The 23,701-nt window shown below is 40.7% G+C and overlaps 2 long non-coding RNA genes across 2 annotated transcripts; both read right to left on the bottom strand.

The window, feature by feature from the left end:
• Positions 1 to 1,565: 1,565 nt before the first annotated feature.
• Positions 1,566 to 2,584, bottom strand: LOC120443228. The gene is made up of 3 exons (XR_005615252.1): positions 2,357 to 2,584; positions 1,838 to 2,019; positions 1,566 to 1,745 (listed from the first exon to the last, which is right to left on the bottom strand). It is a non-coding gene; the product is annotated as an uncharacterized LOC120443228 (long non-coding RNA).
• A 267-nt stretch (positions 2,585 to 2,851) lies between these two features.
• On the bottom strand, positions 2,852 to 9,835 carry LOC120443229. The gene is made up of 3 exons (XR_005615253.1): positions 9,628 to 9,835; positions 6,798 to 6,896; positions 2,852 to 2,877 (listed from the first exon to the last, which is right to left on the bottom strand). It is a non-coding gene; the product is annotated as an uncharacterized LOC120443229 (long non-coding RNA).
• Between the last annotated feature and the right edge of the window lie 13,866 nt (positions 9,836 to 23,701).

The following is a 23,701-nucleotide window of genomic DNA, read 5'->3' as shown; positions in this document are numbered from 1 at the left end:
AGCATGTAGTATCTGTATTAAAGGACAGCACGGTGTTTTTCCCCTCTTTGTGTTTTCCCGACCGACACTGAGAACAGCCTGCAAGTAGTAATACACACATTTGAAGAACATATTGTAATATTATATTGTGCAGGCTCATCCTTAGAACAGCCATTGCTTATACCTTAATGCACGAAACAAGGTTTTAACTGCACTTGCACATGTCCAAACAGAAAATAATAATCTCAAAAGCCATCTGGAGGTCCTGTTTATAGCTTCTTCTAGTCAAAGTTCAATGGTTAAATCAACCTCACAGACCATGATAAAGACAAAATTAACTTTTGCCTTTGAAAGGCCAGGTGGAAAAATTTGGGAACTAAGTTAAATGACTATGATTTTTCTGTTAACCCAGAAAGGATTCCTTTTTTATTGTTGATATTTTTTTTAGCTTCCAAAAAGGGGGAAATGCCAGAGAAAGTCTGAGACCCGCTGTTTTAAATCAAATGTGCTGACACTGGGTGGCAGCATTGAGTTATTAGTGACAAGAGGGCCTCTTCTAATTTTTGAAAAGATGGCATTCTCATGAGACCTTTCAGTTGGAAAAAAATAAAATAAAATAAATAAAAGCAAGAAAAGACTTTTAGAATATTTTTGTGTATTTTCCACAACCTCCTGGGATGGCAATATGCTCCTAATGTTTTGTTTTTAAATGCAAAAATGAATTATGTAAAAAACAACAGACAGAAAAGTGTAATTAAAAACATTTAAGAGTGCAAATTTGGATTATTAACAGTTGTGTGGATGATGTTAGGGTTGGAAGTTGTTAAATGTCACCTATAATTTTGTCCTATCTGGAAACATTAACCCATGCTGATGTACAAACTTAGGTTTCTTTGATTTGGTTTTATGAGTGAAGACTTTCTCTGTGCGTACGGTGGCTACAGTGATTTCAGTGTGAGTAGGAGAAATGTTTGGACTGCTTGTACTGGATTGACCTCAGCCTGTGCTGTGAGCAGAATTGTTAAAGTTTGACTTGAGTGAACAAAAATGAAATATGGAATATACCAATGATGTGAATGTACAGCTGAGGGTTAGTGCAGTTATTTTCCTGCTATTGCTGCAGGCCTTTTTAAGGTTCAGAAGAAAACATTTACCTCTATAAAACATGTGGAGCATTTAAAACAAGTCATATTAATGCATACAGATGGCTAACACCATAAATAATTACAACGATTGCATTAGCCTTTTAGTTTTAACCTAAAGACATGGAAGAGCAGGTTGATTAAGTTAAAGTGGTGTGGCAAAACTGTATCCTTTTGATTGTTTTGTGCATGTGTGTGGCGGAATGATAATTCGACATAATTGCGTAGTTTTCTTTTTTCAAAGTGTAATTGTACAAGTTTAAAATCGACCGCTTAAGCATGTCCAAAGACATAACAAATAGGAAATAAATGCATTTCTTCTGCATTTAAATACAATCAAAAGCGTTGTACAAATGTCTAAAGTGGTGAATTTTATTCAGAAAATACAAAAAAATTAATAAATAAACTTTAAAACTTACCTTTTACACAATAATGGGAGTGGGAGACAAAATTTAATATGTGCTAATGGTATGTTTATACATTTCTGCTCTTATATGCCAGGGTACAATCAAGCATGTCATGCAACAATGTCGAGGCAGGGCACATAATGTGGATATTGTACTGGTGGCACAGATTTCCATTTTCACACAGACAATGGGGGCTGGGGGTTGGCTGAGGCAGTGTCTGAGAAAAAAAAAGAAAAGAAGGTATTTTACAGTTCTCATCAGACTCACCAAAACACTGAATGATTTAATGCCAAATTAATTACCCCTTACCCAACTTTAGACAATAATGCTCGGAGCCGTCTGTCGGAACGGTATTCTTCTATTAACAGTCGCTTTGCAGTTCAGCCAGAGTGATTTCATATTTAGATTTTATTGTATTTTCTCAGCGAGTGCGTGGCATTGCATCCACAATAGAACGGTGCAGAATTATTTCACATTTTCTGTTGAGTCACCTGTGCAGCGGAGATGGGATCAGCACACTCAGCGGAGGCAGAATTTGTTAAACAGTTAACATATCTGTTCCTAAGCATTACAAAGGAGCATTTACGAAGTGAATTCAAGCACAGTGTGGTTTAATTAGATGAAACTTTTATAATATAAGGCTTTCTTCACAATCATAACCTAAGGTATGTTTAATCAAATCAGATGCTTGAAATCCATTTCTCCTCTCTCTGCTTGGTTTTGAAGGTCATAGATTTCAAAGCAACAGCGTGTAGATTCTTTACAAAAGCACCATATTAACAACACTCATGAAATCAAAGCGGGCATATGAATTTAATTAAATGTTACCTTTTACACTTTTTTTCCCCCTTTAACAAAAGCTGCCAGTTAGTGACTTGAGAGAACTTGGAGCATAAGCACAAGATACGCTGGCTTGTTGTTCGAGGGTGAGGCTGACCTGGTCCAGATCCGGGCCACCTGTGTGGCCTAGCCTGCCCTCTCATCTGCCTCCTGTCCTGGCTCCAGGAAATGGTCACCAGGCATCCCACTGGCTCTTTTTCCATCCTCTTCTACTTCCCCCATCACCTTCAACACAGATATTAGAGCTAGGTTAACAGGATGTTTAGAAAAATCTTAATTTCTATGTGGAAATAACATAAAAAATATACGTTTAATTATGATATGAATATATATATTTTTTGTTGAGCTATAGCAACAAGCAGAGAGATTCAAATCCCAACTAGCTTAGGTTTATCTCAGTAAATGGATTGGTCTCTCTTGTCTTAGTCTGCGTGTCTCTGTTCAGCAGTCGATAGGTTAACCTGCCTGTGGCATCCATCTTGTGTGGCCCGCCTCACATTACCATTGATCTGAGGGAAATAAAGAGCACACGTGTTATTATATACAGCCCAGAAAAACACCCTCTCACAGTGATGGAGTGAACAGGCCAAATGTATGAAATATTGCCCCTCCGACATATTCAGTCTTCCTGTCAATAGTGCAGCCTTTGCCCACAACCTGGATCAATAGGGACTTTTATCTTTTCACGATAACACATAACGATGCCTGTTGTCTTTTTCTGATATTGAAGTTTTAATTTTGTCCGCCCATCTTTTTTTTTTCTTAAACCATCCATGCTGATATGTACATTTGTATTTGCTTTTACAGCATCTCTTTCTCTCTCTCTCTGTTTTTTTCCTAAAGAAATATAATTGGCGTGGGCCTGCTAGTCTGAGACATGGCAGTTACAAATTTACATGTTGGTTTTCTGGACGTTTCTCTGAAGCTTTTGGGGGTCTCTCATGTGTGAGACTGCTCAGCGGAGAGAAGACACCCCTCTGTAAAAACATCTGTTGTGGAAATGGCTGTCAGACTCCCTTTTGTGGGCTTCGTCTCTTCCTCGCGCAGAGATTGTCATTTGTTTTGATCATTTATGTGGGTGAAAGAATAATAATAAAAAATCTGGAGAATATTCCCATGTAGTTAAGCTATCTACAGGAGGTGGTGCCTTTTTTAATGGAAGGCAACATTTCTCTGTTTTAGTGGCACAGTGCAGCTGGCACATCGAGGCATGTCATGTAACTATGTTATTTAATGTAAATCTAAACTATAATACTCTGGGAGCGATATGGCAAAGTAAAGTTTTTAGAAACATTTTGCAATTTACCAATTCAGTAAGCATACATCCCCCCATGCATTTAGCGTTATCGACAGCGGCTTAAAAATGATAACAAAAATTATTCATGATGCAATGATTGTTATCACAATAGGGAAGAAGTCAGTGGAGAAGAGAAATTGGCATTGTGCTATATTGTTTCGAACGATTTCATTGTGCAAAACACAATTTATTTACTTTGTCAGATTTGTAGGAGTGAATGAAGAAGTCATTTTGATGTAATGAATAGTAGCTAGTGTAGTAAACAAGTACACTACAGTTCATAGACGATGAATAAACAAAGATGATGTTTTAGTTTATTGCCAACAAGAAGTTTGCCTTCTGTAAGGACTGCAGGTGCCACAAAGATCAGGTGTGACTGAAATGACTCAGTAACTCCTCAGACCTTCATTCTGCAGTAATGCCCTGTTTGTACAAATGTATGCCGACTGATATTCTCTTTTGTAGTCTTTAAGCGATTTTACTCAACCTTGAGCCAAATTTGATTTGGGATTTGTGGAAAAGTGCATCATGACAGCTGTGACCCACTTTGAAATGATAAAAAACATTACAATTTAACATTTAACCTGTCTTTGTATGATTTCCACAAAGCAGTTTTGGTTGTTTCCTTAAGAGCCTGTTCTACGTTGTTACATTTTTTATCTTTCTTGTTTCGAAGTACGGCATTAATACTCCAAAGTGCTGGTGTACACACTGGCTACATCCTGACTGCAATGTACAGTTGGTTTACAGTGTATATAATAATATTATCTTGTGTCATTTCTGTCTGAACAGTCTAAATGTTATATACGAGACACGGTTTAAAGATATCTACATTTAAATGGATCATAGCTATAAGATCCTTGTGGGAATTAATGCAGTGCTTGTGACTGTGTGATTTTTCCTGAGGAACAGGTGAATGTTTGAGTAGAGTGACACCTCATAAACTAGCTGATAACCTGTTCCTGCGTCTTCTTATCTGTCTTCCAGACAATCCCTGCTCCCTGAGCACGTTGTCATTTCCCCTCAGGCCCATTATCAGATCTCCTCTGTGGGCTCCCAGCAGCTGCAGTCATTGTGGAAGACTCTACTTTTATAGCGCCATGATGTCTGTGACAGGATTTTTTATTTTTATTTTTTACGAGCGAATATATGCTGTATTTAGCTTGTTTGGATAGTAGCTTCCTTCTTTTTTTAATGCGTGTTAACACAATCATAGAAAAATATAATAATGCCGTTTTGCATTAAAAAATATTCTGAAAACATGACAACTGTAAAAAATATATCAAACATATCATAAAAAGAAGAAGGATTAAATATTAAATACTTAATATTTAATTTAACATATCATTGTTGTGCTATTTTCCCCAAGCTATATCATCAGTAATTTTTTCCAATCATGTTTCAGCACTGATCGGCCCCTCTACTATCTGTGGGAAATATGTTATCTCTCTCTGCCATTCATGTACACATTTATTGGTTTCCAAGTCTCTGGGATCAATCTTTTGGCCACCAGAGGAGCATAACTAATGGCAACATTAGAATGGCTTTGTGAGAGGGACTGGCCGGATGCGGGTTAACCAAGCAGGAAATAATCTAGGATTTTATATCCTGCATGAATGGCCATAGGATATGCTGAGAATAAATTAATCCCCCCCACCCCACCCTCTCCAAATTTTAGCAGTGAGGTTATCTTTTCAATGAAACACTTTCAGAGAGGCAGGTGAGTTTGTTTGTCTGATTTTCTTGAGGGAGGGTGTCCCCCCGCTGCATGCACAGATGTGAAATTTCTGAGCAGATAATGATCGTCATCTTAATGCTCAGCCAGGGTCAGACTATCTATTCTCTGTCTGACCGCAGGTCTAGACAGTCTTCCTCTGGAAAGCCTTTTCCCCCCTTCCTTTAAAAGACCCACTTCTATTTTCCTGTTGTGCCCAAACAAGGATTTTATAAAACGGGTGACATCGCCACACAAGCTGTCTGTCGAATCCCCCTTAATTAAAGTGACGTTTAAAGCCTTCCTCAGACACTAATAAACCCCCTCTCCATTAAGATCCTCCTAATTACTGTGTGCAAAGGAAAAAGGGACACACACAGACAGACAGTGTGGAGGTAAGCCTGCTGGCATTTGGCCCCATAAGCTGAGTGCCACACAAAAGAAAATGTCCCCTGGGTTACCCATCCTACCAGAGAGAGAGTCCTTTTTTTATCCTAACCACCCCCTCTTCTCCTGTCTTCTTCTTATGAATGAAAGTATATGACATGCGGGGCTGAGTGTCCATTCATGGAGCTGGTGGAATGTGGGAATAAGGGCTTTGAATGAAGCATGAAGCACAGACACCTGATTAGTCATTAAACAAGCTTTTGACATTAGCAGCGTTTAAATGGGCATGCTGGAAGTGAGAGTGCTGTCATCAATAAACACCAATCCAGTCAAGTGAGGCTGATTGGAAAAGGTATTCAGTGTAAACTTAAAGATACAGCTATCCTCCCAGTGCTGGAAACTTGAGAATCTGTAGCCCTTAAATAAAAACAATGTGTTTTACATGATGTTTTGCAATGTTGCATAGCACTCCCACGTTGGTCCAACGTGGCTTTGTAGTGGATGAAATTGATGTGGACAAGAGAAACTCGTGTTGCTACACCTAACGCTAAGCAGTAACTGTCCACACACTGAGCACCGAGTCACAACAGCTTCGTGGAAGAAGCAAACCCAGAAAGGTTAACCATGTTTGGTTCATGTCCTGGTCTGTAGATTAATGACATTAACGAAGTTTCCATTATTCGCGCAACTGGGGGAGACAAGGGCGTCCATGCGGAAAGCCACATGACCGAGGCAGAGATAAGAGAAAATGAAATACGTCTTCGTTGAGACAGGAGGGGCCAGGAAGTGCCACTCCAAATTAGCTGCAGGCCCAGTTTGTTGTTACTTCATTAACCCAACAGCCCCGGGAAAAATAAAAAGCCGGGTCACAACCTTTAGCAACAGGGAGGCCTGAAATTTGCAAAGAGCAGCCCCATCAAACTTTTACTACATGTAACTGCTGACAGAGTACAGACAAGTTTCAGCCACTGTTTCATTGTAACTTTTGGGTGTAATTTCATATTAAAAGTGATAATAAACATCGGCTTTACCTTATTGCCATTGCCATGTGTTTAATAATTTACACAGGTGTGTTGTTCTGTCTTAGTTTTTATATTCATTTTTTCTCCATCTAGCCAGTGATCAGCTTCCTAAAACAGAAACAAACCAATCAGTATGTATTAGTATTGATTGACATGTTTCTAAAACTCAACATCATTACAATGTCTGTTCTTGATTTATATTATGTCTATAAAATGTAAATATTAAATATTATTCAAACAACCAGTCTTCAGGACACAGATCAGACAAAAAACTCGGCCGTGTTACTTCAAACTGTGCAGTTATATATTGATATATCTGTTATGAAAGGAGATGAGCAAATTACTGATCGTCAGTATCAGACCATGTGGATTGTGCCCCTTTGTTGATCTTTAATATATGGTGGCGAACTTCAAAACAGAGCCGTGGTGTATAATGCCGTCCTTGTTGTTGTAACACGAGCAGAGCAGCGGCTCTTTATTTGCAGGCAGTGACTTTATTAGAGTCTATGGTTACAGACCCTTGGAAGGAAGGCTATTGTATTCTCACCCCTTCTCTGGCAAACCTAGCTCTGCTGCACTCTTCCTTTGTAAGCGCTAAGAAATCTGAAGCTAGTATGCATTACTTTGAGTATGTTTTGAATTTTGAGCTATATTTTTAATCAGTAGAAGTATGTAGTCTGGTATTTATATAATGTTTTTTAATGAGCACTCAAAGCACTTTTCAGACTGTCACATTTACCCATTTACGCACATATTCAAACAACGCTTTTTTAAAATGCCTTTAAATGCATCATCGGGGGGAATTTCAGGTGGAGTATCATGTCTGAGGATAATACGAAATATGGAGAAGATGGGGATTGAACTACAGACCTTCTGTTTAGTAGACAACCCACTCTACCCACTGAGGCTCATGGATTTGATAAATTCATTACCTTTGCTTCATGTTTGTCTCTTAAAAACCCTTTAAGTTAGCTTAAGTACATTTCCACACACACACACACACACACACACACACACACACACACACACCTACTCAGCAACATGGATCAGCAGCAGCTGACTTGGCTAGAAACTCTGTGGCACAGGTAGACAGAAGCAGGGTCCAGCGAGTATCTACTGAGGCTGCAGACACATCTGCCTGCTTGATTTCACCTGGTAACTGAGCATGTAGTATTTACTTCTCAGCTGAAATGCAATCAGGGGCTGGTAGCTGGCAAAGAAGCAATGAGCCTGTGATTAGGTGCAGTCCCTCCCCGCCCCACGCCTTTCAAGAAGTAAGGCAGAGTTTGAGCTGAAGAAGTGGCACAGAAAATACATTGCAGTAGTTTGGTCTCTCACATCAAACTGCATGTAAATGTTAAATCATGATGAAGGAAGAGTTGATTTAGTTTTGACGTCAGGGAGCTGTGTGGCATTAAACTGATTAATGCTAAAGCTATCACTATAGGAAACACATAAATGACAGCTAATAAGAACTGTTTCGCCATATGTGGAGAGTTTCAATATCCTATTTGGGAGCTGTGTCAGTACTAAAAAGAAGCGCTTTCTGAAGTCCTGGTGTTGTATGTATTAGGAAAAACTGCTGAAGTCCTATGGTGGAGTGGCTCTTGTGCCCATGTAAACATTTTATATCCTCGAGACAAGAGTCACCTCTCTAATCTGACTGAAGACTCTGTGGAGAGGTCCTTTATCCCACCCTGTTTTAAATGGTTGCTCACAGAAGAGCCATTTACCTCCACTAATGGGGAGTGAGTCTTTCACCAGGGCCTGTTTGCCTCTCAACACTCTGAAAGAAACTTTGCCAGAGAGGAGACATTAAGAAAACCAGCTAATCTGCAGCAGTCTATCTGTGTCCACCTAGGGAGCTCTGTGGTGCCTTTTCAAGAGGCTTCTCTTCACAGCAGCTACAGAAGTGTCAGCACTTTTCAGTTACCCCGATAAAGACAGGGGTTAAACAAAAAAGTGATAGCCATTTTTTGGTCCCCTGAATGCTTAAAACTTAATGATTTATTATTATTTATGCCTGTGTTTATTGGAATATTTCATTGTACTTATGTGCAACAGCATTCCCATGTGCAATAATTCTGGAAAAGCAAAGTAATGACCTGATGTGTTTTAAGAAGACTAAAAATCCACTGCAAGTCATTAGAAGCTAGCATGCTAATCATCGCCTTATTTTAGCATAATAACCAGCTAACATTTGCTAATTAGCAAAAAATATAAAGTAGGACTCTAAAGTAGGAGAAATCTTTTGCTTGCACTCAAGTACACATATTGGGGTTTGACCTGGTAATAACGCTGGTAAAAGTGTTCAGTGATCCCCAGAGTTAAATTATCCTGAAGGGAACATGTCTGTAACCATCATCAAAATCCATCCAGCTACAAGGAGGACATTTTACTGTTGGCCAAATGTAAACCTGCTGGTGGAAATTTGGAAAACCAGCAGGTCAAAGCGTGAAGTCCATCATCTGTTGAACTTATAAAAATATGTTAATCCATGCAGTAGTTTCTGAGAAATTCAGTCTGGACCAATCACTATTAGCATCCTTACCTAAAGCCACCTTGCTAGGTTAAAAAATAACACCACTAATACAACTACCACTGATAATTAATTTAATTATCTGAAAAATCTACAAGAAATACCAAATCCTGGAAAATAAGAATTAATTTTACCTGATGCTAAATTCTCATTATAGCACCCCATTCAAACCAAAATGTTGATTTCTAATACCACATGTTTACAATCTAGTAATAAAGCCTCACTCTCTTCAACCAGAAGATAGAGTTGTTCTGGGAAGAACAGAAGCTCTACAATCAAAGCCCAGTCACTGTTACTTACCTTTGTTTGTGACAGTGGGGCCTGTTAGCTCTCAGGCACTCGGTCTTTACTGACCATTTATGGAGCAATCCTACTGTGGCAGGAGTGCTAGACCAAGGTCATTAGTGGCTGCGACCACAGTGACCCGTCGTTAAAGATGGGACAAATAAACACAGGAGGAACTTGGTAAAATAGGGATAATCTGCCAGCCACAATGGCAGGTAGCTGGCAGGCGAGACAGAGTGGGGAAAAAACAATTTGTGCAAGACAGGTGCAGCTGGGTGGGATGAGACTGAGGGGCTAATGTTTGAATGTTGAATTTTAGCTTTGCACAAATATAATAAAATGGCAGAATCGGAAATATACAACATGCACACACAGGCAGCTACATCAGTGTACTCACAGCCATACAGCTAAAGTACAAACACCCCCCTCACATGAACGCCAACTTGTGTTTGTTGCGGCAGATGCCGTATGGACGGATGTATTTTTAGCAGTAAAGCAGGGCCCTGAGGGTGCCTGCTGTCAGATTGTACACCAGGGATCATCCGTGACACTGTGACACCGATCCCCACGTGTCATAGACAATGCTACCCTAACACCACTGTATTCGAAATTGTGTGTGTGTTTACTTTCCTCATTTAATGTCCATCTTTATGAGATTCGGAAATCAATCTATCATTTACTAATTCATACAGCTCCAGTACACTTTGTGTAAAAAACACTGGAAAGCGCTGGGAGATGCTGTAAGTTGTACTGCTCATGTTTGGCCAGTTGAGGCCATGCTTTCCTTTAGGGTGAGTAGAGCCTGTTTTCAGCCTGTCACTCTGGCCCACTTCTTTCCTCACACCGATGCTGTCGACTATATATGGGTCACGCTAAAAGACATATTTACATAATCTATCATTTTTAGGCTGCAGTGAAAAAAGGGTTCAAATCATATATTTTTGTTCTGTGTTTTTATTTTCAATACAGCTCACTGCATTTTATGTGGTTTTATATCCGGTATGTGTAGTTGTTAGCTTGTAAAATATGCTCTTAAGGAATGCTTTGCACCTTAAAATACCAAACAGAGAGAAAAGCTTTAATAACTTAACAGAAAATTTGATGCATTTCTTCAGAATATGTACTTTACTTGTGTTTCACATTTTTTAGTTATATTTTAATTCATATTTTGTTAATGATGTGAGGAAGTTACCTTCAAAGGAAACACTGCTAAAATTTTAATTTTAGGGTCTTTGAGTATTTTTTGTTAGCATCAATCTTAAGGATATGGCCATTTAAGTAAAACTAAAATGAGCGAAAAGGGAATTTATATTTAAATTTACACCACAAACATGACATAAAACGTGAGTATAAATAAAGGGGAGGCTACTACTGAGTTTGGCTCCGACTCTGATCCAGCTGCAGTGGTCCGTATCCCATGTTGGTCAGTCTCTTTCCACCCTTTCCACTGAAAACCACCATAAGCTTGTCAAATAAGTAAAGCCAGGGAGATGTGTGCCTGTGAAAGGGATATACTCATCCTGCTAGTGGACACAGAGACGCTCTTTTGTTTCCTGGCATGTCTCACATACTTTCAGAGGCCCGATAAGCCCCAGCACCATGAAACACTGCTTTATGTTTGGCCTTGCCAGCGTCCCAGAGAGGGCAGAGTGGACTCAGAGGATAGACCAGCCAGTGAGCAGGTAATATGTCCTCTGTGTCACACCTTATTAAAGGGCCAGATAGATGTAAGAAGGCTGGTTGTGTAGTCTTGAATTATTAAAGCACAGAATTTGTACTTTACTGACAACCAAACCCCTGCTGTTTAAATATTCCTCTCTCCAATTTCTTTACTTTTGTCCATGTTTCTTTTTTATTTCCTTCCCTCTCTGAGGAGGCGTAGTAAGCTGGGATGGTGAAAGGCGAGGGGTGGGGGTAGGTGGATAGGAGAGTAGGGTGGTGGGGGCTTGGCTGTTTCCTGAAATCGGATTAGCAGCTACTCTACACTTAGATTGCAGGGACTGGGGCTTTCGTTTAGCCCAGCTCAAGACCACCCAACAGGTAAACAGGTACATTTCTGTGGAGGAAAAGGGAAAGTGAATGGCGAGGGGATAGAGGATAAAAATGCTCCTGAGAGACGGATACAGAGTGAGCGATTGAAATAAATACTACTCTAGCTGACAGACTGGTGAAAGGGGATTTCTTAGTGGTTAATCTGAAATTAATTCCGAAAAAGCTGTTTGATAAAGTGGGGTAAAAATTTAAAATGACATAAAAAGTGAGTAAAAAAAAAAAGTAAATAAAAAAAACTTGCTTGCTTTAGAAATGTATTCTGAACTACCAATTTGTGAACTTCCTCTTCTTGAACCGACTCTCTGGACCTCCACAAAAGACCTACATATCTCAACCCCAGCCCTCCCCGCTCGCCAAGATATCTAAACCTCACACTGTCATGCTGCTGCCACTGCATCCCACAGAAAACCTCCTGAAAATTAGTTTTTGGCAACCAGTGTGCAAACACACTCTCCTGTCTGCTGCAAGCCACCAAGGCTTTGTTAGGCAGGCCTGCTCTGAGCCCAGAGCCTTCAAGACCCCCATTATGCAGCAGGACTCAGCGGGGCAGAAAGAGCAGGAGTGTTTTCGCCAGTCATGTGGGCACACAGGCATTATACACTCTTCAGTGGCACTGTAGATATTTTGTGTGTCTTCCAAACAGAGGGGGAGGCCTGCAAAGGCTGCAAGAAGAAGTTTTGATAATTGGGAGTTATATAAGTTCCTAAATCCTCACAGGAGGATTTTAAGTTTTTTCCCCTTCCTTTTCCCCCATTGTGTGTTTTAAAAAAGCTGTGCGCAAGGCCCTACTGCGAAGGTGACAAATCCTTTGACATAAATCATTGTGTAAAGGTTAAAGGAATACAGCCAAGTGCTCAGGAAGAAGAGTCCCTAATTGCCTGCTTTGCTAAGCGGTGTTTTACAAATTAAACAACAGTCCTTGCACATGCAGAGCATTTGTCTGTGTGCGCACACTCGTCGTGCTCGTGTGTTCGTGTCTCTTTGTTTACATGCGGGTGCCCACTTATGTCTTATTGTGAAAACAAACAAACAAAAAAAGCTTCTTCGGAATTTGTGTCGGGATCTGTGGACGAGCATATCAGCTGCAGACGGGCAGGAAGGGCTGGAGTTTTTACTAATCAGTGATGGACAAACTCAGGGCTCCCTGCATCTCAAACATCACTGCTTCTGTCAGGGGCCCCGAGTACAGAGCAAGTGGGCTGAGCAGCTCTGATCAGCAGTGCTGTGTTATTTATTTATTTTTTTCCCCCCACTGAATCACACAGGGGAACATGTGTGTGTGTTTGAGATGCAGGGATGCATGGTGCTAACCCTCCCCTGAGTAGTAATGCATGAACTGTTAGCAAAACATTGTTGCTGCTGCTGTTTCTGTCTATGTTAATAAGACGTGGACTGGGGGTGGGGGTGCGGTGGGTGCACAGATGTAATTCAAGGTTGACGTCTCAAGATTCATAATGCACCTTTAGTGACGGATATCACGCATTTGGCAGAGCTTAGGCAAAAGTTCAAAGTCAATGCAGAGGATGCCCCTGCAGTCACTCGCAGATGATGATTGATAATGAGAAAATGATTTAACATTTGGTGTTTAGTTTAGTATCAAATAGGATGTTTTGAAAATCAATTTCACTTGAGAAAAATATACATATTCAGTAATATTTTGACAGAAAAAGCCCATGCAGCTCATTACAAGCCTGTATTTGTAATCGCTGCGCCTTTCTTTTTCATGCCGTTTTCAAGCTGTCAAGCCGCTCGTCTCCATGTCACTCAGTTACATGTTGTTGCGAGAAGAGTTTAGGGTGTGTAAATGTATTTATGAATGCATGATTTGGTGAAAGTGTATACTTGGCTCTTTCCTCTTGCTGTCTAATAACTGGTAACCCCAGCTGTGAGTGTGTGTGTGTATTTGTCTGCCTGTGTAAAGCTGAGGCTCGCCGGGGCACTGAGGCGTAACTTGGCCCCAGTCAGGCCAGTGCGCAGAGGGCAGAGACCAAAAAGCCTCCAGCCGTGCTTTCTCTCCTTCTCTCTCCTGCTTTCTCTTTCAATCTTTCTCTCTTCCACTGGGATTTGGAAATAGGGAGCACGGAAGATGTAACATGTATTTATTTTGTACACAAGAGTCAGGGATTTTTTTTTTTTTTTTAACTTTTGTGAAAGCAGATGCAGTGGCTTCACTGTGTGGCTGAACAAGTCACATGGTCAAATTTCCAGTGTCCTAAATGCTAATTTTTGATTTCAAGCATCTACCAGTGGAAAGAAATTTGTTTATCCAGACTCCTCACACTGGACCTTCCAGTCAGAAAACCAGCATGGAGGAACTGGTTAAGCATTTCCATGCTGGATTTGAAATCAGATTATATATGGTCCTGGATAACTGACTTAATGGATTTGAAGAGACTAGATCCTATTAATAAAGGAATAAAAGAGACAGAGAAAAGGAGAAAGGGGGGGACTTAGCCCTTGAGGCTGAAGCCCCACCAGTGGGACTAGGAGGCTAATCTGCCATGCAAATTAAATCCTGCCTCTATGCACTGGTCCCTCTAATGTCCCCCATTACGCACCTTTTATTTGTTGTTGTGTGATATTGCAAACAGATATGGTTCCGGCAACAGTCAGGGACATCAGAGTGGGATGGGAGTGATTACTGGGGAAGATGGAATTTGCATCCATTCTCATCCCCAAGTGCACTTTGCCTTTGCAGGAGCAGGCAATGGAAAACATTCCAAAATGGTTTTCAGATTGGGACTGACACTTGTTTGCCGTCCTGGCTGGATGTTTTTTTTTCCGCCTGCACTTTCATGAGTTCCAGGCAGGATTATGATGCAGTTGAGACTGAGAGATTAAATCACTGAGAGTGGCAGTGTTTCCTGCAGCAGAGCTTACCTCGCTGGTTTTTCTCCCTTGTCTTAATGAGGTTGTACTTTGCTTCGTTCCTACCTCTCACACTCACTTTCTGCTGGGCTGTCAAAAGTAGCTGTAAAAACACACATATGTCACATGTACTAATCCGATTTGCACTTAATCATGACAGGGATTATACTGTACGTACAGTAGGTCAGAAAACTGTGAAACTTTTCAGTGCTCTTTTCTGTGTTTTCCAGCAGGGAAGTTCACCTTCTTGTGAGCCTTGCACACGTTTTTAAGGTAGACAATTTCTCTCTGATTAGGAATTAAAACTAAACAAAACCAGCAGAAGTAAATCCTGAGAGGTCTTGCATAAGTAGCTTTCAGAGTTCCCGGTTTTGGGTTTTTCTTTCAGTAATTACCACAATGAGTAGCTGAAATACCGACTGAAGTATTTATTTGTGCACTGGCCTGTTGATGGGGAGGTCTGTTTTCTTTTCATGTGCATTTGCGATTTTTAGGATGAGGAGATGAGGTGATCTAGTTCATCTTACCACTGACATGGAATAAATAAGAGCAATAAAGCTCTCTGTCAGAGGAATTTAAATATATAAACCACAATCTTTCACAAAAACAATACATATAGGTACATAAATATCTCCTTATCGCATATGATAGAGCCAAAAATAAATAAACAATGAAAATATTCCTTAATAACCCAGGGATCTGTCTCAAGGCTCAAAAGAACCAATTTTTTCCTCAACAGTGGTCAATATGAAAGCATAATTTTACCTACAGTGCCCCCTGTTTCACGTACAGAGCATTTGTACCTCATATCTTCCACTGCACAATGAAAATCATGTTCTGCTTTTTCTATTGCCTCATTCCCCAGTGGAGCAGGAAGAGCATTATTTCTCTCCAATCACAATGGAGAGAAAACAGGACTAAAACTGAGCTTCCGTAGCGTTCTTAGTCTATTATTGGACTGTTTGACCAATCACTGCAAGAGAAACTGCTTGTGCAGGATAACCATAAACAAAATATGGAATATATCCTGTGTCTTTGATATCAACATCCTGCTGAATAAAAATGAATATCCACCTTTCAAACAAAGGTATGCCTGGGAGTGTGGACCTCATTTCAAGCACAATTAACTTGAAATGGAGTGCTGCAAGATCAATAGTCCCCAGTTGATCCAGAGGGAGCTGTCAGTCTATGGAAATGGCACACATATGGTAATATCCCCAGCTTAACAACAACTTAGAGGATTTACTGTTGCTGTTTTCAGACCCACATGAATAACAAACAGTGGGCCACCCCCTGGGAACCATTTTGTTTTATCCCAGCTTCAATTAATCTTTAAGGGGGAGGATACCATTTGGGTGAAATGGCAGGGGGGTATGAAGAAGTCGTTCGTAGATGCGAAAGGTATACGGCTAATTATGAAAATTACAAAGTGGTGATCCGCTCATGCAAATTCACTGATGTACAGTGCTGTGCAAAAGTCTTCAGCCACTCCTCATTTCTTTATACTTGGGTGCAGTGATTTATTGAGATATGTGAAAAAACGCATGTAAATACATTTTTTAAGGCAAAAACAGAGTTTGTGCAATTCTAACAAGATTAAAAATTTGGTGTGACCACCTTTATTCTTCAACACAGACTGAACTCTCTTTGGGAAGCTTTCTTGTCAAATACTTCTTCAGGCTTCTTGAAGGACATTCAAAGCTCTTCTTCTTTAAATGTTGGCTGCCTTTTGTTCTGTTCTCTGTTAAGTTGATCCCACACTGCTTCAGTGATGTTGAGGTCCAGGCTCTGGGGAGGCCAATCCATGACTGACAGTGTTCTGCTGTGTGTGAAACTATCCAGGTATCAGTATTGATAAGATTACCAACACCATTGGTTGAGATGTGGACACAAACTACTATAGACCCTCCAACGTATTTTACAGATGGCTGTAGATACTCACTGTTGTGTCTCTCTCCGGACCTTTTCTGTACATATTGAAAATGATTTGAACCAATAATTTCAAATTTGGATTAAACCCTGCTGCCACTGATTTTCAGTCCAGTTCCTGTGTAATTTGGCATACCTCAGCCTTTTCCTAGTTTTCCTTCCTTAAGAATGGTTTCTTGACAGCCATCCTTCCACTGAGACCAGTTCTGATGAGGCTTGAGTGAACAGTAGATGGATCATCTCTCAGGTCCTGTGTCAGGTCTTTCTGGATTTTTTCCTGTTTCTTAAAGACATGACTTTCAGATACTGCTGATCTGCTGTGGATAGTTTTTTAAGCATTTGACTTCTTCTTTTATCCCCCACTTGTCCAGCTTTCCTCATTTTTCTCAAGGATGGTGTCTCCCTAAGTGCCTAAAGGTATAATTGAAAATTGGTTCGTTGCTAAGTTGTCTGTTATGTGTAGACACAACTCTGGTTCATTCCTTGAGTTATGTGACTTTTTTAAGCTCAAATGATTCATAGGTCAGTGTTAAATGGCTTAACAAACAAACACAAAAACATTCCTCTGGAAATGAGTGAAAAAGCAGCCAAAGTTTTTCTAAAGAAAAACACTGACAGACGCTCAGAAAGTCTGGAGAACCATTGCCCAAGACCACTTTAAAAATGACAAACACGTCTGGATCCTTTGAAGCAAAATGTAAAAAAATGAGTGTAGGCTCAAAACCTTTGCACAGTAGTGTGTTTGTTCCACTGTTGTATTCACCTAACAAGCTTTTCATCATTTGTTTTCCACTGATTCTCCCCCTGTCACAGACACAGAGATAAAGTGTGCTCGCACTCACATTTCTAATTAGAACAGTTTTGTCTTGGTGAGAGTTACTATCGACAAGCACTCACACATTACCAGGATTATATGACTTCTTATACTGATCAGTGTGATGAGATCTCAGGAGACGTGTATGGATTTAACCTCCTGCTGACTGCACTTTTCTCTGCTTACCCTTAGGCTGCAAACCTGTGGCGTAAAAGACTCGCGGAAGAAATGCAAGCTTGGACCGCTGGCATCGGTGGTGGTTATATGCTCCAGCGTGATGTCATTAAGTCAGATTCATTTAGCAGAGTCAGGTGCAGACAACCATCACGTATAGACAACGCAGTGTCCCCTGAATGAGAGCTGGGACTTCGGTCAATTCAAAATTGATTTATCTCAACTCTGCGATTGATGAAGTCCGTTTAGGTTAAACTGCAGCGCTCTCGATTTGGACGTACACTTCGGGGGAGCTGCTATTGGAATTGACTTTTGTGTGTCACCCTCAGCTCAAGCCAGGTGGGAAATTGAGTTACAAAGCACAGTGTGAGAGAGATAGATGACCTCTGTGACAGTTATACAGTGTGTGTCTGCCTTTCATAACTCCAGCTGAAGAAAGTCAGTTGATTGACCTGAAAAGGAGACTGAACTAAAAATCCATATTACCTTTTTTCATACTCTTGTAATCTTGAAGCAGGTTAACTCCTCTTGAGAATAAGAGTACTGGAGGAATCTATCAGGGAAAGCCCTGCTTGGGAAATCACAAAATGATGGGACAATAAGAGATATGTAAAACACTCCTTCAAATTCAGCTGGCAAGATGTTGGTGGAGATACGTGACCAGCTCAGAGGCAATTCCCTGCCCTGTTTTCCAGGGAGTATGTTAAGGTAAATCCAAATTGCCACACTATGATTTCATCACTGGCCTCTGATGGAGAAGCCATGTTGGTAAAGAAACGAATGGTGAAAAAACGCCATCGCCCAGGGCTTGCGTCTCTTCTTGACTCCAGCTTTTATCATGTAAATAAGGGGAATGGGACTGGGTGAGCGGGACAATTCCCCAGCCGCCACTTGGGCCAAATACAACTTTCCTGCATTTTAGGCCCACAATGAGGAATGTATTTGGTGGCCTCAGTTTTAATTTAACTAGAGTGGCAGCTGAGGGGGCACCAGGGACCTCATCTCATGACTGTTACAATCACTCGGGTGCAAAGAGGGGAAACCTCAACCTGGTGCCTTACATTTCAATGTGCAAAATCTCTTCCTCAGCTCCATCCCAAGTTGTGTGTGTGTTTGTGTTTATATGTAGTGTTTGGTGTGCTGCAGCTGGCTGCCGCACTCACTTGGTAACACCTCTTTGGTTTCCCAGGGAGGAAACACGCTTCTTGCTCCTCTCTAACATTTGATTCATTACGATCTGAAACAGCACATCAGTTCGCTTATTATGTCTTAAAAAATTCTCCCAGAATCCCAAAGAGCAAGGGGGGAAAAAATCCACCAAAGAGGCACTGCCTTGAAATTGACAGCTGTTATTGTGGTGTGCCATCTGGTGCATTTGCCATGGAACAGAAAAGGGTTAATATTCTATGATGTGTGGTAGCAGTGGCACAGCCTCTTTTGCACAGCCAGTGTGAAATACCGGGTGCCAGGAGTCTGTGCACCCGATGGAGAGAAAACCTCAACATTAGCATGGCACCATATCAACCAATGTGGCTAATTTAATGGGTCAAATGCGGTTGGGAGGCTGCCAAAATAACAGCCGTACCAGCAGCATTTCTAACAGGGCAGAGAATCACAAAGGAAAGTTACAGCGCCGCTTGGCATTCTGCAGCCTTAATCATAATATTCTGCAGATAAAGCACAGAAATCCCATAAATTCCGTTTTCCCTTTTTATTAACCCTACATTTGGGAACTCTGTGTTCAGCTTGTGTGTCTACTTGTCCCCGTACATTGTGTGCAAGTATGTGTTTTGTTGTGTTGGAGCTGTCATTATTCATTGACCACAGATGTAAATGGAACTAAACAATGGGACGTGCGTGCTGCGGGTAGCGATCGCCCCTGGAGAGGACAGGGCCTGCTGAAATTAATAGGCCTCCCGTGGCTAAATAAGCAATGGCAAAATAAGCCTAAATGTCCCCCAATCGCATGACAGACAGGGCCCAAGAATCCGAACAGCAGGTAGTTATTATATGAATTGCTGGAGAGGGACATATTGCAGACCTAACATGCCACATCAAAACCATCACACTGCACTGGCTTTGAATCATTATGTGTGCGTGCTAATTTGCTGCACAATGCTTCCTGCTAAATCAGCTGTTCATATACCATTGTTTATAAATGCCACAACTTATGCCCACGCTTGCTCGCCTTACTCTGAAAAGTCACAAGATTGTGTCTGCGTTTTTACAAAAGTGATTAACATGAAACTTTTCCGAGAAGTGTGAGAGAGGCAAATAATGAAACATCAAACATTAAAACAATGTCTCTAAATCAGAAATGCCACATATGGCCACTCATCTGCCCAAAGCTCTAAGGTTGAAAAAACTCTGAAAAATATGGGATGAAATATGCTCCTTAGCTGGAAGACACACTTCTTTGAGCCATGGGCTCATTTCTAATTCTGAGTGCTGGTTCACAAAATGGTCCAACATTTAAAACGACTGGCAGGGGGTAAATTAGTGCTCCGAGATGAATTATCATACAATTAAGGACTGCAGAATGTGCCAAAAACACAAAACACACAATATGGAGGAAAGACCTACTTTTACCCTCATTCATCAGAGCCAGGCCAATGTCGCATCCTCTTTTAAAGGAGCAAGTTTTGACTTTCTAGACCAATTGGACTCATGCACATGACACTCGTGCATCTGTGTGTTGCCTTTCACTTTTAAATATCTCACCGGCTTCGTTGCTTGTGTCCAGCAATCCAAAGAATGATATCTGTGTACTTACTGTGCAAATTTCAAATCTTTCAGACAAACTATTTAATATGACCAAGTTCACTTCTCACTTTAAAGTATCAGCATTTCATTTGTGGTTACACGTGCTTCTCATGCTGTTGCTCTGTGTCTTCACTTCTGACTTCTGCGTGGTAAAATCGGTGGCTGTATTAAGGATCTGAGCCGTATAGAGTGATGGGACCGCTGAGGTGGTCAATAATCTATTACCACACACAGCTCTCTGCAGAGTGACAAATGTCTGTCAGAGAAATGGGCCCAGAGAGGTCAGAGCTGGGCTACTGACCTCAGCTCCCCCTCAGCCACTACACCCTGATGCAGGCTGACTACAGCGTAATGCTCAGCTCGATCATTGGCGTCTGCTGACTTTTATCAATGCCAGTGTGCAGGCTTTCATGCCATCTTCCTCCTTGACACTTACACTTTCATTGCTCCATGAGGCAACTTGGCAAAGAACCTTCGTTGTTTTGTCAATCAGTTAAAATCAAGTGAAATTTTTCCATTTTTATGATAGTATAGATTTGGCTTTTAGTTCACTGTGAGCTTATATTTGGGCTGGCAGACATCGAGTGTGTTTGCACTCCATGGTTAATTAATCAGTTACACAGGGATCTGCATTGCAGTCCAGGTATATACGGTGGGCTTGCATTTCACATATGTAGTTTTACTCTTTCTACATATTTCAATAATTCCTATGTTGTGTGTTTGTTTTGCCAAAAAATAAGGTCAGTTTTCATAATGTGGAGAATAAATTTCAAACTGTACCGTCACTTCACACACGTTCAGAATGTATGACTTGGTAAACTGAGATGCTACAAATTAATTTGGTGCTGAGTGCACAAAAACTTACTCACAGCCATTTGGAGTCACCCTGAGAAGAGTCAGTGGTCTTTTCTTTTTGTATTGGCAGCGCTGCTTCTATGTTATAATGATAGGAATGGACGTAGACCATTTAAGTATCAAATCAATAGCAAATTAAATTTTTTAGCAGTGCAAGCTACACTCAGAATCACCTGTAATTAGCCCTGACAGATTCTAGTTGCACAGCTCTTGTGTCACTCTGCTCCCAGTGCACACGCTGTTTAGACCTCACAGCAGTTCCTGATTATATTTCATACTTATTGAAGAACTGTATTCGCTATTGCCGTTTTCCAGCAAATTCACTGGCTGTCGGTGCTCCTTATATGTTACTGTTACATGCAAACAGATTCAAACAACACCTAAATGCCTGAAATGGGTTAAGTGGACCTTCATGAGACTGGCCTGGTGGTGTGAGTTGGAATATGGGCTAGGACCTGATTCAGATAAAAACTCAATGACCCACAGGCGCTCCTATAATGAATAGTCTGTCCTCCAAGCATTTTGTTTTCCTCCGCCTTGGCACATTTGTCATCTTCATATGAATAAACAGGCCTATTTAATCTCTCTGTCCTTTCATGTTTTTTATTTTTTGTTATTTTTTGGCATTATATATATAAATATATATATATATATGTACACACATAGACATACTTGCTAACAACACAGTCTGTGGCGCCTATAAACATGCTTGTTTTGTCCTGTTTCTTTTGAATAGTTATCAACAGAATCTCCATTGCAAATGAACTGCAGAGGGACGCGGTACCAATCTGTCATCCTCTGAATTTATGTGGAAACTTTGACAGAGTTTGGAATGAGCTCAGATCTCGCTACATGACCAGGATGTTTTTGGAACATAAAACTCCGCAACAGCTGTAAGCCTAAAGGGTCACCCGAGGATGCGCAGAGAAACAGGGAAATCGCAGACGCACTGATGCTGACCTGTCAGTCCTTGTGGACTCACCTCTGCAAGACATCTACTGTTGATCAAGTGGAAATTAACTGCACTCCAGTGACGTGCCGTGGTGGGTATCTTCACACCGGCTCTGCCTTTTTAATAGACTTACACCTCATTTGGCCTCTAAAGCCTGTGAAACCTCCCATGGGAAGGCCAGAGGCAAAGACACACACATACACAAATGCATGCACATACAGAAAGCCAAAGTAAGTGATGCCTGTGCCAGAGGGATAGGCTTAGAAGGGTGCGGGGGGAAGAAAATGTATAAAGGAGAAAGAGAAAGAAGAGGAAGAAAGAATTTCTGCAGGAATAGGACAGGAAAGAAGACAGGCATTAATCAAAGAGACAAAGAACAGACAAAGAGACAATGGTAGATAAAGGGGAAAAGCTTGTGTTGTTTATGTCAGACAGCAGAGCCTGATTAGGGCATCGCTGCTCAGTCAGGGAGGGAACGAAGGCTGAACAATGTACCCCGCTTCCCCTTCATAACAACAGACCTTCCTGTCTGACTCCTCACCTCTGTCACTGGCAATACGTGTCACAGCCGCGTCGACACCCTGTCAAACTCACCCTTCCCTGCCACCTCCCTCCCTCCAACCTCAGCTCAGTCACTCCAACGTTGTCAGCTGACGACCCTGAAATCATTTGCTTTTTCACCAGCAGGTATCACAAAGGGAGTCTGACATAATTTATGCAAGAGCTTCCCCCTGTTTACAGGGTTTTTATACATTTACCTGAAGTATAATGCAGTGTCTGTAAAACAGCCCTTAAAACACCCTTTAAAGTTTCATGCCTTAATTACTGTCATGATTAATACTGCTTTTTTTGTAAGAGTATCAAATTACAGGAAATGAATACAAAGTTGATCCATTACTGATTAAGGATAAAACATTAGCAAATATCTTATTGTTGGTAAATGCTTTTATCTGAGTAAAATCCCTGTAAATTTAATATTTCTCACTTACGAAGTGTTGTTTATAGAGCACAAAAAATATGGGTAACTAATTTATATCATGTTACTGGCTGAAAAATAATAAAGAAAACACTATTCAGGGGAAAATAAAAAAAACAAACTGTTATAATTGTTAAGAACATCATCAGCATATTTGCTATACTGTACATCTTCCCCTTCTTTTTGATATTCAAATAGTGTTTTTTTTTTCTTTTAGTGTGTATGTCCTTGGTGATACTGCAGTGTTCAAATCAATACAGAGGTAAACTTTTTATGGGAATGTGGAGCGCAACATACTTGCCATCTAGAAATCTCCTGCCCCCTAACTTATGTGTACTTTTTTAAGTGAATGAAGCACTTTTGTTTTGCACTGCAAACAATTCGCAGCAGTTTGAGGTGGATGCTAGAAAAGGCTCGGCTTCCTAAATCATCTCCACATTCAGTGACGTCAGCGAACACTTCTCAGATGTTTTCTGTGTGAACGTTTTGTGGTTCGTTTATGTTCATTCTTTTCTCTTTATCTTGACCAAGGATCCAGTTCGGGCTCAATTATGTATCAATCATAATATATTTGCTGTTATAAGTTAGCAACATGTAAACATAATTTCTGGGGTGCAACCTGATAAAGTGTTTCCCATTATTAAAGGACCCCCCTCAGCGGTGCACATTACACTGCTTGCTTATTTCCTCATTTCGTTTTGTATTC

Source organism: Oreochromis aureus, linkage group 13 (assembly GCF_013358895.1).
Source record: "Oreochromis aureus strain Israel breed Guangdong linkage group 13, ZZ_aureus, whole genome shotgun sequence".
Classification (NCBI taxonomy): Eukaryota; Metazoa; Chordata; class Actinopteri; order Cichliformes; family Cichlidae; genus Oreochromis; species Oreochromis aureus.
This window is presented reverse-complemented; position numbering and strand designations above follow the sequence as displayed.